Source organism: Neolamprologus brichardi, chromosome 15 (genome assembly GCF_056152115.1).
Source record: "Neolamprologus brichardi isolate AB-2024 chromosome 15, ASM5615211v1, whole genome shotgun sequence".
NCBI classification, from domain to species: domain Eukaryota; kingdom Metazoa; phylum Chordata; class Actinopteri; order Cichliformes; family Cichlidae; genus Neolamprologus; species Neolamprologus brichardi.
In genome coordinates, this window is record NC_142118.1 from 225,001 (window position 1) to 238,967 (window position 13,967).

General features: G+C 46.0%; 1 protein-coding gene across 3 annotated transcripts in view; it reads right to left on the minus strand.

Moving 5' to 3' along the window:
* The window catches only part of disp1 (dispatched homolog 1 (Drosophila)), a 96,028-nt gene that overhangs the window by 41,944 nt on the left and 40,117 nt on the right, over window positions 1-13,967 (minus strand). The window lies entirely within an intron of this gene.

The window sequence follows — 13,967 nt, forward strand, 5'->3', positions numbered from 1 at the left end:
TGCATACCGTGCAGGGGCCTGTCCTTCCATGATGGTTCCTCCTCTTTCTTGGGTTTCTGCTGCCTGAGGTATTCACTGAGCACACGGTCAGTTGGGGCCATCTTCGTGACGTATTCGTGAATGTTCGTTGTCTCATCCTGGACTGTGGTGCTGACACTCACCAGTCCCCGGCCTCCTTCCTTCACTCAGCGTACAGCCTCAGGGTGCTGGACTTGGGGTGAAACCCTCCGTGCACGGTCAGGAGCTTCGATCTCCTCCTTCAGCCAGCTTATTACCCCAGCAGGGTACCTGATCACGGGCAGGGCGTAGGTGTTGATGGCCCGGATCTTGTTCTTCCCGTTCAGCTGACTCCTCAGGACCTGCCTGACCCTCTGCAGGTTCTTGGTGGTTGCAGCTTTTCTGGTGACTACACTTCTCCAGCCCGAACGACATCCTGATGTCATCGCTGTAGATCCTGGTGGTGTGGATCAGTGAATCGATGTCTCGTTCAGTCTTGTCATACAGCTTGATGTCATCCATGTACAGGAGGTGGCTGACAACTGCTCCACTCCTTAGTCGGTATCTGTAGCCAGTTTGGTCACTGACCTCACTGAGGGGTTCAGGCCTATGCAGAACAGCAGTGGGGACAGAGCATCTCCTTGGTAGATCCCACACTTGATGGTGACTTGTGCTATGGGCTTGAATGTGGCCCAGTGTTGTCTGCAACATCCCCATTGAGTTCCTGATGAAGGCTCTCAGGGTCCTGTTGATCTTGTACAGTTCCAGGCATGTTCCAGGTATTCCAGGATCCAGCTGTGGGGCATGGAGTCGTAGGCCTGCTTGTAATCAATCCAGGCACAGGTTGGTCAGCCTGGTCCTGCAGTCTCAGCTGACTGCTTGGTCTGCCAGTAGCTGGTGTTTTGCGCCTCTGGTATTCTTACATACATACGTATATTATATACACACACACACACACACACACACACATATAATACATTTAACAGAATTTGGTGGGCTATTCACAAAACGTAAGAGAATAGAAACATCATCCTAATATTGATCCAAATACTATCAGTAGTATTTGGATCAATCAATATGTGTGTGTGTGTGTGTGTGTGTGTGTGTGTGTGTGTGTGTGTGTGTGTGTGTGTGTGTGTGTGTTGAGGGCATGCTAAGAGGACTGTTTGCTCCTAAACTGGCCACAGGAGCGAGCGCTCGTCTGTCAGCACACCTCAGCCTGCAGCAGACCGCCAACCTGTCCGTCCACGACAGCCTGAGAGACTGCATACGTGGACAAAATTGGTTAACCTACCTGTAAGTCATTAAGTCAGCTCACCCCAGCACACACCGCTGTTCATTACCAAAACAGCACCAAGCGTCCTCGCCACTTTAAGCGTCTTCTGCCCACACACAGCTACGTTTTTTTAAAAAGTCAGAATTGACCTTGAGCCAGAGTCCTCATCAGGATGGTCAGACTCTCAAGTGCTTTATTCAGATGAAGAGGTCATTTATCCAGCTGAGTCCAGATCTGTGTGAAAGTGTGAAATCAAGTGGCCAAAGGAGGCTGTCGGCAGCCTCACACAGACCGTACACGGCCTGTAATTACCTGAAATTCTACCACATAATTCCTTAATAAGGCTGCACCCTCTCTTAACGCATCAGATTACGTAAATTATACATCACTGTGCTGATGTGCTAGCAGCTCTTTACTAAAGTATCTGCTTTAAAGATCCTCCTCCACATCCACGCTACGAAACCTCTGGGCTTCAATCAATACACTGCTTCACGACAGTGTGAGAATATATACAACAGCTCCGTGCACACACTCGTGAGTCACTCATGATTTTACATGTTACAGAAGTCATTTCTGTCCATGCAGGTCAGAGCATTGTTGTACTTTCTGCTCCTCTTGCTGGCACGCTGAAATAAAACGTGTAGTTTACTCGAATACAGCAACAAAAGAATAAATGATCAATGAAACATGCTCCACGCTTTTTATTTAAAACCCAGATTAATCACAACGGTCAGCGCCATCTTTCACTTTCTATTTGTGGTCTCCAGTTTGAGAAATGCTTCGTGCTCATGATCTGGAGAAAGTTCTGGAAATGCTTTCATGTTTGCTCGCAGGGAGCTGATTCTTCTCAGCGGGGGAGACGGTTTATCGCAGGGGATGCTGGGAAGCCAGAGGGTCGTACCTGGCTTTAATTTCAGCTGCCCGACAGGATTAGGCCACAGTTCATATACTGAGCTGTAATTATGTGCAGTAGTGATGTGCTGGCTCACAGCTGGCCCCGGGGCCAGACAGGACCCGAGCCTTCAAGGCTTTGGAGTCATCATCTAATAACAACTGTGCACTAATTCATCGTTCATGTGCTGCACCCTTTCTTTTGTGAGCCTCACTGTTGCCTGATCGAGTCCAAAATGATTTAAGAAGACTTCCTCTAACAGCACCGATCGGTTCAGACTCGACTAAGACCAACATTAATGTGGAGTAGAAACATGGTCAAGTCCCAGTTTGGGTTTTCTTTCCCAGCCGACCCCGAAGCCTGGTCTGCCCACACGGAGCTAAAGAAGGAACGACAGGACGGAGGCCCCGGGGTGTGGCCCCGGTGTGGCCCCGGTGTGGCCCCGGTGTGGCCCCGGTGTGGCCCCGGTGTGGCCCCGGTGTGGCCCCGGTGTGGCCCCGGAGCACACTGCACACTGATTTCAACAGGTTTAGGGGACGGGAGGGGAAAAGGGGGTGGGAGAGAAACAGAAGGACGCGATGTTTCCAAACCGTTTCAGGCTGTGACGTGACAATATTTAAATTCACTGTTTCCCAAGCACTAATTACAAACGTGGGGGTCAGAATGACTCTCATTTCGTCCCGTTGTGGATCTGAAAGCAAGTACGACAACGAGCAGCCCACACGGCAAACTCGCTGTCTCTGCGCAGAAACCTCAAACAGCTGCAATAAAGAAAAAACACGTTGAAGAAGAAGAAAGCCTCTGAGCCAAGTTTACACATGATCCAACTCGTGACAAAAAAAACAAAACATTGAGAGTAGAGCAGGGCGATGTGACCAAAAATATTTATCACCATATACATTTGAAAATTTGCGATAATGATATAACTGACGACATAATTGACACGAGACAAAATACTTTACAACTCCACAACTTTATTAGTGCAAAAACCCACCAATGTATTTTCACTTAAACAAGCAGCTGTTTTTTTTATCTGCATTAAAGTTATATAAAAATTTAACAGAGCAAATTCCTCGCTGACAGTTTAACCAAAAGGCATTTCCAGTGGAAACTGGCCGACATATCCTCAGCATAACCATGTATAATATCCACAAAACTTAAAAAGAGGTCATACACACACAATACGGTAATATTATGTTGAAGCACAGTACGTATCACTCCGCGAGGCTCCGCCTACGATAGCCGTAATGCTCCAACAATCCATCAAGCGGTGCGGCTTCGTAGCTTAGCAAAGTCGTACTGAAACATCTGACAGATGTTCGAGCGCCGTGCACATAAAATCGTCTCGAGGTCAGTAAACACAACCAGAGTTCATACATAAGGCACACGGGATTATAAGGGGCTCTGTCGACTTTCAGAAAAATCAAAGGATTGATTTTAAGTGCGCCGTATTTTCCAAACAACACGGTAATAACGACGGCCCGCTAGCATGCGCTACCAAAAATAGTGCTTTGTTGTGTATCTGACGAAAGTTAAACCAGTTCCACACCAGTGAAGCTGCAGCATTTTTACAAACCAGTTCAGGTTCATCTGTTTCACTCAACGATCCACTTTCGCTCTTCTTGTTCTCCGTCGCCGCAATGCTTTTTCCGCCATGTGTGTATGTAAACAAAGGCACTGCGCATGCGCGTTTTACCCATATTCTATCGCCATGTTTCATTTTCTTATCGTTGCCCAACATTACACCGGTGTTACCGTGAGCGGTACGATGTGGCCCCGCCCTAGTTAAGAGCGATCTAACAGCAGAGCGTGCTGGTCATTATGAGGTTTGTCATACACGCAGGAGGGGGGCAGGTAATCCTAGAAGTTCACCTACGGAGGCGACAACGTCTGGCTGATGGGGAGAGGATGAGAGAAAGACAAACGATGAAAGAAATATTAAGAAGTGCTGGAGTGACGACAACAGCGTGAAGAAAAACTAAAAAAGGGTGACTGAAGGGACAACTGACATTGGGGGGGGCATAAAGTCTGAAGGACCCGGAAGCCCAATCCCTCCAACACCCCGGCTGTGTGGCTCTCCCACCCGATGGACAGCGAGGGTCCAGTGCGCCCTGATTGGCTGTAGTCCAGCTGACGCCTTCACATTTACAGCCTTTCTTCTCTGCTGTCCACGGCTCAACATTTTACACAACAAACCTCGATTGTGCGCTCGTGACGAGCCACATGTCGCACATATGTGCACCGGGCTTGTTGCAAGGACACGGCCTCTGGCTGCACTTATCCTTTGTAACGTTTCCAAATAAAGCTGCAGCTTTCTGTGTATATGCAAAGCTGCCTGATGGCTCGGTCACACTACGGTTAAAATGGGTGAAACTGGAAAAATTGGTGGTTTAATGGTGACCGGAGACTGACTGCAAATAGGCGACCAACTTCAATCACGAGGAGATGTGGGGGGGGACAAGGACCGAAGCTACTTCGCTAGCAGTGCTAGTTATAACACGTTTATCATTTTCTTTGATGTACAGCGCACGGTTAAAATAAAACACGCGAGTAAGAAACTGCAGGAAGGGTTTGGCAGAGCGGTGCAATGTCCACATCACTCCCAGACGTGCCACCCTAACTCTGCTGTGAATGACATCACGTCCATGTTTGAGCTGCACTGATTGGCTGCTGTGAAACTGAAAGGCAGGAAAAGCTGCTGATTGTGGTGTAATTTTTTTAAAAACTATTTGAGAAAATAAATCATCCCTTCGATCAGCATTTCAAGACCGCTTGGCACGGACAGCCTCAGGGCTGCACCAAAAACCAAACGCAGCCTTTGGGAGGAATCGCCCAGCAGCAAAGAAAAGGACAAAAACTTCATTAAACAGATTTAGTCAGAAACAGGCCAATTATTTCTCTTTATGCACCACTTAATCCGAGCTTTCTCGATACAGCTGACTTTCCTGAGGAGCTCTGGAGCAGCCTTTGTCCTTCCCTGGCTTTTTCTTTGAATGCTCCTTTCCACCTCTGTCAATAAACTGTCAATAAACTATAAAGTCCCTGAGAAACGTCCCAGCCTGGGAAAAGAGACACTTCAGTCCAAACTCCTCTGTTGTTGATCAGAGAGCGAGCAGCCGGGATGGCTGGGACAGAGTAAAGGGAAAGCATGCAAACAGCTTATAAAGGAGAAAGAAGAAGCAGCAGAGGAACAAGAACCCGACAAATTAGGAGCGTCCACGAAACACAACAGGAAGCAAAGAGGGCGTCGTTTAACAGGACAGAACCATCGTCTGATCTCAGACATACAGAGATACAGAAAAAGGGAAAGTCGGAGCACAGAGGTGGACAGATGTTATTGTGTCTGAATTAATGGAGGACAGTTTCCCTTTGAGTAGAACAAAGTTTGTGTTGCTCATCAGGAAGACAACAGCCTTTGAAAGACTGCCCAAACACACACACACACACACATAAAAGCTGTGTGTGTGAGAGTCTCTCCATTTGAAACCTCCAGTAATATTAGAGAGTTTATAGAAAAACACAGCAGAGGCCGACCAATCACAGCTCTGAAGTCTCAGGGTTTGTGTAGCAGCAGTTTGTGACGAACCTTCAGCTTCTCTCCAGGATCTTAAGACTGTAACAGAGACAAACTCTCCATAGAACAACACTCAAGGTTCAAACCAACAGTGACAAAAACTAAATAAAACTACAGACAGAAGAGAATCAAAGACTAAACAGACGACTACAGTAACTCCATCATTTCATCTTCATTCCTCACTATTCAGAGCTGTGACTGATGTCAACGTGCTGATCTATTAAAACACTGCTCAAAATCACATCTAGTAATAATTAAGCTTTAACGTAGGATTTATGGGCAGGTCATTGTTTACCAGCATAGATGGATGTAAATAACAATCATGAACCCTGCCAACCTCAGATGGCCACATTCACATTGATTGATTGGTTGATTGATTGATTGACACGTCCATATTGCATTCCTGATGTTTCCAAATTGCTGAGAATTTTAAAGAAAACATTTTAAATTCGTAACATAAGTTACAGCACAGTGGTTTGTAAAACACAGTAAAATAACGGTGCTTTTAAAAGAACGGCGAGGACGACGTCGGAGCATTTTAACACGGACAGGCCAAAGACAGAAACTGCGATCAAACTGTGTGATCACATCCATGTGTCACATTTCTTCAGGGGCCTCGGAGGGCGGGGCGTTGGACGGCCTTGGAGGAAAAAGAGGACAAAAAAAGCCCTGACAATTTTTTGCACTGCTGCAAAAGCAGGAGGTGGTGTGAGATCACATCCTGCTGTTAAACCTTTTGGCAGAGGTGGAGGTGTGGGGACGTGACGAATGAAACAGTGTGAGAAAGGAGGGTGGAAACGCTTCAGTGGGAGAGAAGTGGAAGAAAGAGGGGCCACCGAGGTGCCGCCGCTGGTCGTGGCTGAAAGGCAGACGAACCTGGAAACCTCTTGATGACGTCGACAGCCGTCCTGTGCTCTGAGAAGCTTCACGCGCCCTCCCCATCTCGAACAGCTGAGCTTAATAAACAAGCTACTCTCCACAGAGCATCCATAACACGCCCGTGTTTCTCCCACACTGGTTTCCATCAAGTGTTCACATCTTCCCGGCTGTAGTTTAGTTTGCGTCTGACTGGGAGCTTATCCAGCGAGGACGGCCACAGGACATATTTCTGGTAGCAACAGTCTGTTTTCCTGCTGTTGGTATGTTATTTGTCCCAGATGCAACCACCGCAAATATGCAGACTTCTGAATGTGTCATTGCAAGAGCTCTGCTGCACAAGCCTGCCTGAAGAGGGGATCGGTCTTTGCACACAGCGATTATTAACATGTTTTTGAAAAATGCTCGTTATTAATTCTTTCCATTTTCGTAAACATGTTTATTTTCATCCTTCTGTCACTACTATGTTACCGTCTCCATCCTCTTTAGCGTGTTTAATGTGCATCGCCTCCAAACCCCAAGCAGAGGAGGCAGAACCCCAGTTAGTTAATAAATGTGATGCTAATAAATATATAAGATTCTCTTTATAGTTGTTACAGAATAAATATTCTTAGTGCTTATTTTTTAATATATTGTTTTATGTATTTTAATAATAAAGGCCTCTATAAAGCAAGGCCAGCTGTGAGAGAGGTCAGAGGGTGATAGGTCGCCTTAGCTTAAGTTAGGGGAAGTTTAAGAAACAGGAAGTTTCGTGCAGAGCTGCAGCGGCAATATTAAGAACAGGAAACCAGAAAAAGCGGCACTAGGTAACACGCACACACACAGTCAGGCCAGGAGTTGTTTTGATCGAAGCTGTGTGTGACGTATGAGAGAAATATAAATACGCATTGAGCTTGTAATGCTTTTACACCGGGGGGTGCTTGCTAGTGTCCGCAGATCCTTTTACGGAAATGCAGAATAAAGATGATTTTTTGAGCTTTGACCACAGCGAGTTGGGTTTTCTCTGCTCAACACTGGGATAAAAGAATCGGGTGGAATATAGTCCTGCTGACTGTGGTAAGCTACTTGTGTGTAAAAGCATGTTGAGGCAACATTAGCTTGGCTTTGGAAGTGAACGCCAATCAGAAAAAAGTCGGAGTTCAGATTTTCTTATAAACTATAAAAAGAGAAAAAACAACGGTCAATGGGACAGAGTAAAGAAGGGAACATTTAAAACAACCAACTGTTCAAACACAGTCGGCTAGTAAGAAAGCGACGCAGCTACACTGTGCAACATGCTGTGAGCAACAAACAAACCCGCTTCCTGCTCGGCTTCGGCACAGCGTGGCCCACACTGCAATTTGTTGAGCTACACAGAGGACACTTTAGTTTTTATGGCTCGTCCCTTTCATACGCTCTGCTGTGAGAACACAGCCCTCGGCACATCACCGGTGCCTGAAACAAAGATCCTGGTGCCAAAGCAAACGAAGTGACTTCATCCTGTGTCGTCCAACTGAAGGACAAGGGAGCGCTCGGAGGGCCCTCTGAGGTTTGAGGGCTGTGCAGAGCTGGGTAGAGCTGTGCAGAGCTGTGCAGAGCTGGGTAGAGCTGTGCAGGAGAGAAGTGGACACAGAGTTCTGGCTCAGTTCTGTGTGCAGAATCACAATCAGAAGACTTTATTTGTTTAAGGGGCAATTAGGGGGCAATTAGGGGGCATGCATTCTCACACACGCTCTCATGTCGTCCTCTTCACATCCCTCTCATTACCCGTCTTCATTTGTCTCGCATGAGTCAACAGGACAAAGACGCCGGGTGTGAAGCAGCTGATTGATGATTTGATGTATTTTACGTTTCTCTCAAATGACATTTCAGTAAATCTTGATTTAGCTGATCTAACTTAATATTTAAAGGTTTTAATGGTGTGAGTGTATTTTTTAAGCACTCTAGTCTGTTGTGGTGTTTTCATGGCTGATTGTTGTCAGTTCACTGGACTGAACCACTGAGGGCGGGAAGCGGGGGGGGGGGGGGGGGGGTAATTCTGTCATAGTTTTTTTTTAAATCTCAACAAATCGCAACCGTTTAAATTGATGTTACTGATTCTTGTCTTTATATGAATTTGACAAACACTGCAGGAGCCATTGATGTAAGAACCTGCACAGATACACCTTTTTAGTTGTGCTCGCACAGCTGCTGCCAGGTAAGTTTAAAGACAAGCACCCAGGGCAAAGGTGGGTCTGATTTACAGCTGCAGTGTTTAATGCTGACTAAAGAATTCGATGAACTACACGGACCACACGAGTCGCCTACAAAGCTGCAAGGTTTGTGAATGCATGTGTCATCTTAGATTTCTGTTAAATAAACAAAGAACACCTCTGATCTGCTCGTCTGTACAAGAGTCGCTACAGCAGATAGCTTCTAGGGCGGAGCCACATCATACCGCTCACGGTAACACCGGTGTAATGTTGGGCAACGACAAGAAAATGAAACATATAGAATATGGGTAAAACGCGCATGCGCGGTGCCTTTGTTTACATACGCACATGGCGGCGACGCAGAACAAGAAGAGCGAAAGTGGATCGTTGAATGAAACAGATGAACCTGAACTGGTTTGTAAAAATGCTGCAGCTTCACTGGTGTGGAACTGGTTTAGCTTTCGTCAGATACACAACAAAGCACTATTTTTGGTAGAGCATGCTAGCGGGCCGTCGTTATTACCGTGTTGTTTGGAAAATACGGCGCACTTAAAATCAATCCTTTGATTTTTCTGAAAGTCGACAGAGCCCCTTATAATCCCGTGTGCCTTATGTATGAACTCTGGTTGTGTTTACTGACCTCGAAACGATTTTATGTGCACGGCGCTCGAAAATCTGTCAGATGTTTCAGTACGACTTTGCTAAGCTACGAAGCCGCACCGCTTGATGGATTGTCGGAGCATTACGGCTATCGTAGGCGGAGCCTCGCGGAGTGATACGTACTGTGCTTCAACATAATATTACCGTATTGTGTGTGTATGACCTCTTTTTAAGTTTTGTGGATATTATACATGGTTATGCTGAGGATATGTCGGCCAGTTTCCACTGGAAATGCCTTTTGGTTAAACTGTCAGCGAGGAATTTGTATTTGCTCTGTTACATTTTTATATAACTTTAATGCAGATAAAAAAAACAGCTGCTTGTTTAAGTGAAAATACATTGATGGGTTTTTGCACTAATAAAGTTGTGAAGTTGTAAAGTATTTTGTCTCGTGTCAATTATGTCGTCAGTTATATCGTTATTGCAAATTTTCAAATTATATCGTGATAAATATTTTTGGTCATTTGCTCTAATAGCTTCCCATGTTTAATACTAACCACAACAAACATCTGCTTTCTCTATCACATTTGACTATTTACTGTATGTAAAAGATGGAAGCAGCCAGCAGAAAATCTCCAGTTGAGCCGTTTCTGTGTCAAAGGACAAAATAAACGAGTGAAAAGAAAGAGACAGTGTGTGAACGTCGGCTTTGCCTGAGAGTGTAACCGTACCAAGACTGCTGCTGTTACCGCTAAGGTTAGCCAAACTCAGGTATCATATGTACGTCTGCAACATTATACATGGCACACAAAACCACACACCTCAGCAGCAAACATGCAGCGTTTTCTTATAAAAAAATACTAAATATTTGTTTGACCTTGTTGACTTAAAATGAGCTAAATGTTTTGTGTCGGTTAAGATAGTCGATGAGCCCAAATTAGTTTCTTTCCTCTCTTAAACGACCAGTAGATAACTGAGCAGGACCTGCTCTGTAGACTCGAGACAGATATACTCACTGAGAGCGTTCACTCAAAGTCCTGGGAAAATACTTCTCGCAGACATGGATACAACTGCAGTTATTGTTCACTGGACTTAAGCACTGACTTTACTTTGAAGCCTAAAGCCAAATAAGCTTTTCCCTCAGCACCACAGATGGAAACTTCTCTGCTCTGAACACAGAGGTGAATCAATCATATGGACACTTTGGCCCTCTCTGAGTCTGTGCTCGCGTTCTCGGCGAGACCGGACTCGCCGAGAACGCGAGCACGGACTCGCGATTTGTACACCAGCGTACTTGATGATGTCACAGGTCCGGAGGTTTTACTGCCGTCCTTAATTTAACTGTGAGTAATATGTTATGAAGCTTTAATCACAGCCAAACCGGTTTACTCAGGAACAAATAAAACACTGAAATAAACCAAACATTAACATTTAGAAGTTACCTAAGAGTTTTATATATATCATGTTTAACCTCAGCAGTGAAATCTCTATTAATAAAAATAGTGTACATGTACATACGTGTACATACCTTAATAAAAACAAGCAGGTGAGATGTTAGAACGCTTTTGTTTTTATTGTAGTGGACACTCAGTACAATAGACAGCTGCTGGGGTTTCGGGTTTGTTTAACCTGAGTAGTGAAAAGACCGCGGGGGGGGGGGGGGTTGAAAACGATGTGCCGGGAGTCCGCTGTTCTCGCCGGCTGTAATAATCCTTGACCTCGCTGTCTGCTATGGAGCTGGCGGGTCACAGACGTCTCCGAAAACGTCGGAGCGCGTTTGGAAATATATGATATCTTGATAAATCGAACAGATATTCGAAGTTTACACAGCTACATTCTTGAAAAGAACTTAAAAGTTTATTCTGTGACCCAGAAAGAGTAATATTTAAAAGTTTTTAGCCCCGCTCGTCCGCCATTGCCGCGTTTGAGTTTTGGACGAAATGCATTCTGGGATATTTAGCTGTACCAAGTCCACACAAGTCACCACTGATGCATGCTCGATAAAACGGGCGGAGCGAGAACACATCCGGGACTTTTTCGCGTTCTCGGCTTGATGCGTACTTCGACTTGGAACAGTACTTGGTCTCCGACTGATGACGTATCACGAGTACACGAGAACACAAGTACGCACAAGTACGCACAAGTTCGCACATGCACGCATGTTGAGAAAGGGCCTTTGTTGCCCGAGAGCACTTCAGCAGAGTAGATCTGCAGTCAAACCGCTGTCGTGGTTGGGAAGTGGCTGCAGGTTGCTGCCCGAGTTCCTGGTTCTTGGCCACGACACACCCCGGGCTGCAGGGTGTTCTCCAACAGTCACTTCAGGCTGACACTAAAAGTGACACCCATGTTTCCAAAGGCAAAGCCTGGTGGGAAAAAGAAAAACTAATTGTGCCTTAATTTTGCCTAATAGCTCAAAAAATGGATTAAAGCTTAGAGAAAGGGGCGTGGCCACACTGTTGTCAGCTTTACCTCCCAACCTCGCCCGTGCCGTCACTCCCTCAACATCTGATAAACCTGCTGACCTCCAAACATCAGCTCAGGCTGTGACTGATGACCTCGTTACTCTGGTTCACCTGTGGCTCCAGAAACATGAATGTGTGATTTTGTGGTTGCTACATCTTTATAGGCCATTCCCAGTGGGTGGGGCGTCACCCCCATCAAGGCTGACTGCACCCCCCCCCCCCCAAAGAAAGGAAGGAATTCTTTCATGGTTGGACTGAACTGTCTCTCTCAGGGCCGTCATTTATCCTCCGTCAGCCTCTCACATACGGGAGTGTGTGTGTGCACGTGTGTGTCTGTGCACATGTGCGTGTGCACGTGTGTGTGTGCACGTGCGTGTGTGTCCACGTGTGTGTCTGTGCACGTGTGTGCACGCATGCGTGTGTCTGTGCACGTGTGTGTCTGTCAGGTGTTGAGTCTCCCAGTGAGCACCAGCAGAGCGTAATGGAGACGGGCTGGGAAGCAGCAGCCTGACACCAGTGGGCTCCATGATAAATGAGAGCTTTGACAAATGGACCTTAATCCCAACATGCACTGCTGCTCCTTTCATGTGCAGTAACAGTGACTGCAGCGCTGCAAGAGTGCGTGATTTAAAAGAAGAAAAGCGCCCCCGCCTTACTGTGCGAGACGCTTGTGATCAGAGATTGATGTTAAAAGACAAACGTGCACTGAAACAATAACGGCGCCCTGTTCCTGCTCACTGCAGCCGCTCTGCAGCCGCTCAGCCTACAGGTGTGTGTACCTGACACCCCTCAGCCCTGCTGCTCCACAGCAGACGCGACACATGAGGGCATGTTTATCTTTGCATGTAGGCGCGCACTCATTGGACCGAGGGCCTGTTTGCAATTTTTACACCCCCCCCACCCCCTTCTTTCCTATGTGAGAAAACAAGTTGTTATTATTATGACTCAAATGGTGGATACAGCTTTTTGGCACAGGGAAGCGGGGCAGCACGCAGGAACAGTAATGCTCCAAAAATGAAAATAAGTGGAAAGTTGTCCAACGCCGACTTTATTAGCTGTCTGTATGTGTCCATAAATATTTATAAACAGTGTAAAACTGCAGGCAAGGCGGGGCCCTGAAAATGGGGGCCCAGTTTTGCCCTGGCATTAATCTTTGAGTCATTAACATCGAGGGGAAATTATTAGTGACAGGCTTGAGGAATTACATCATGCTTCAGGGTCAGTGGGCTCCCCAAAGGCGTAATAAAGGGAGGAGAGGTACCCCAGTAATACCTGGAGCCTCGAGCTCTGTGAGCTCTGTGAGCTCTGTGAGCGTGTAGTTAAACTGAAATGAGGCTTTTTTTGTTCGGTTAAGAAAAGCAGACAGCAAGTTTATAGCAGGGAAAGGTCCTGTGTTAGGACGCAGCTGTGACAGCGTGGCCACTCTTCCTGTTGGTGTCATAAACCCAGTGGACGTGTCGGGACAAAAACTAATGTTAATAATACTGTAGCTTCAAGATTGTTTCATTTTTTCCTAATTTTGTGACACAAAGGCACAATGATACAAAGAAACAACATGAACAGCAGTGCTACAGACGAAGCATCGATGATCACAGGAATCACTGCTCATATTGGGACTAACATGCATCACTGTGGTCGTTCAGTCTTCTTTCCATCGTAGACAAAGTGTTTTCTTACTGAGTCTGAGGATAATTGTTAAAGGGATGAACGTAAAGTTGGTTCTTATGCTACACTACCCTCTGCAGCAAAAGCATTGATTTTATTTCAGTTAATCGGAAGCTTCACTGTAGAGCAGCGGTCCAACCCGCGGTCCGAGGCCCGGGGTTGGACCGCTGACGTCGAGTTTACAGTGTTGACTGAAGTGAACGAGTCTTACTGTAAAAATATAAACTGCTGTATGACGTCACAGCACAACACTGTCAGCTGATTGTCATGAAAAGCAAATTAATGATTTGAATATTTATATTCAAGTCTTTGTGCAGAAACAATCATTAAAGTAATTGTGCCTGTTGGAAATGAAACGGTCTGTTGTTGAACATCCTGCGTCTTCACAGCTCATTGGTCCAACGTAGAACAAACTGGAGTCCAACAATCCACAGATTTATAAAACATTCAGAAC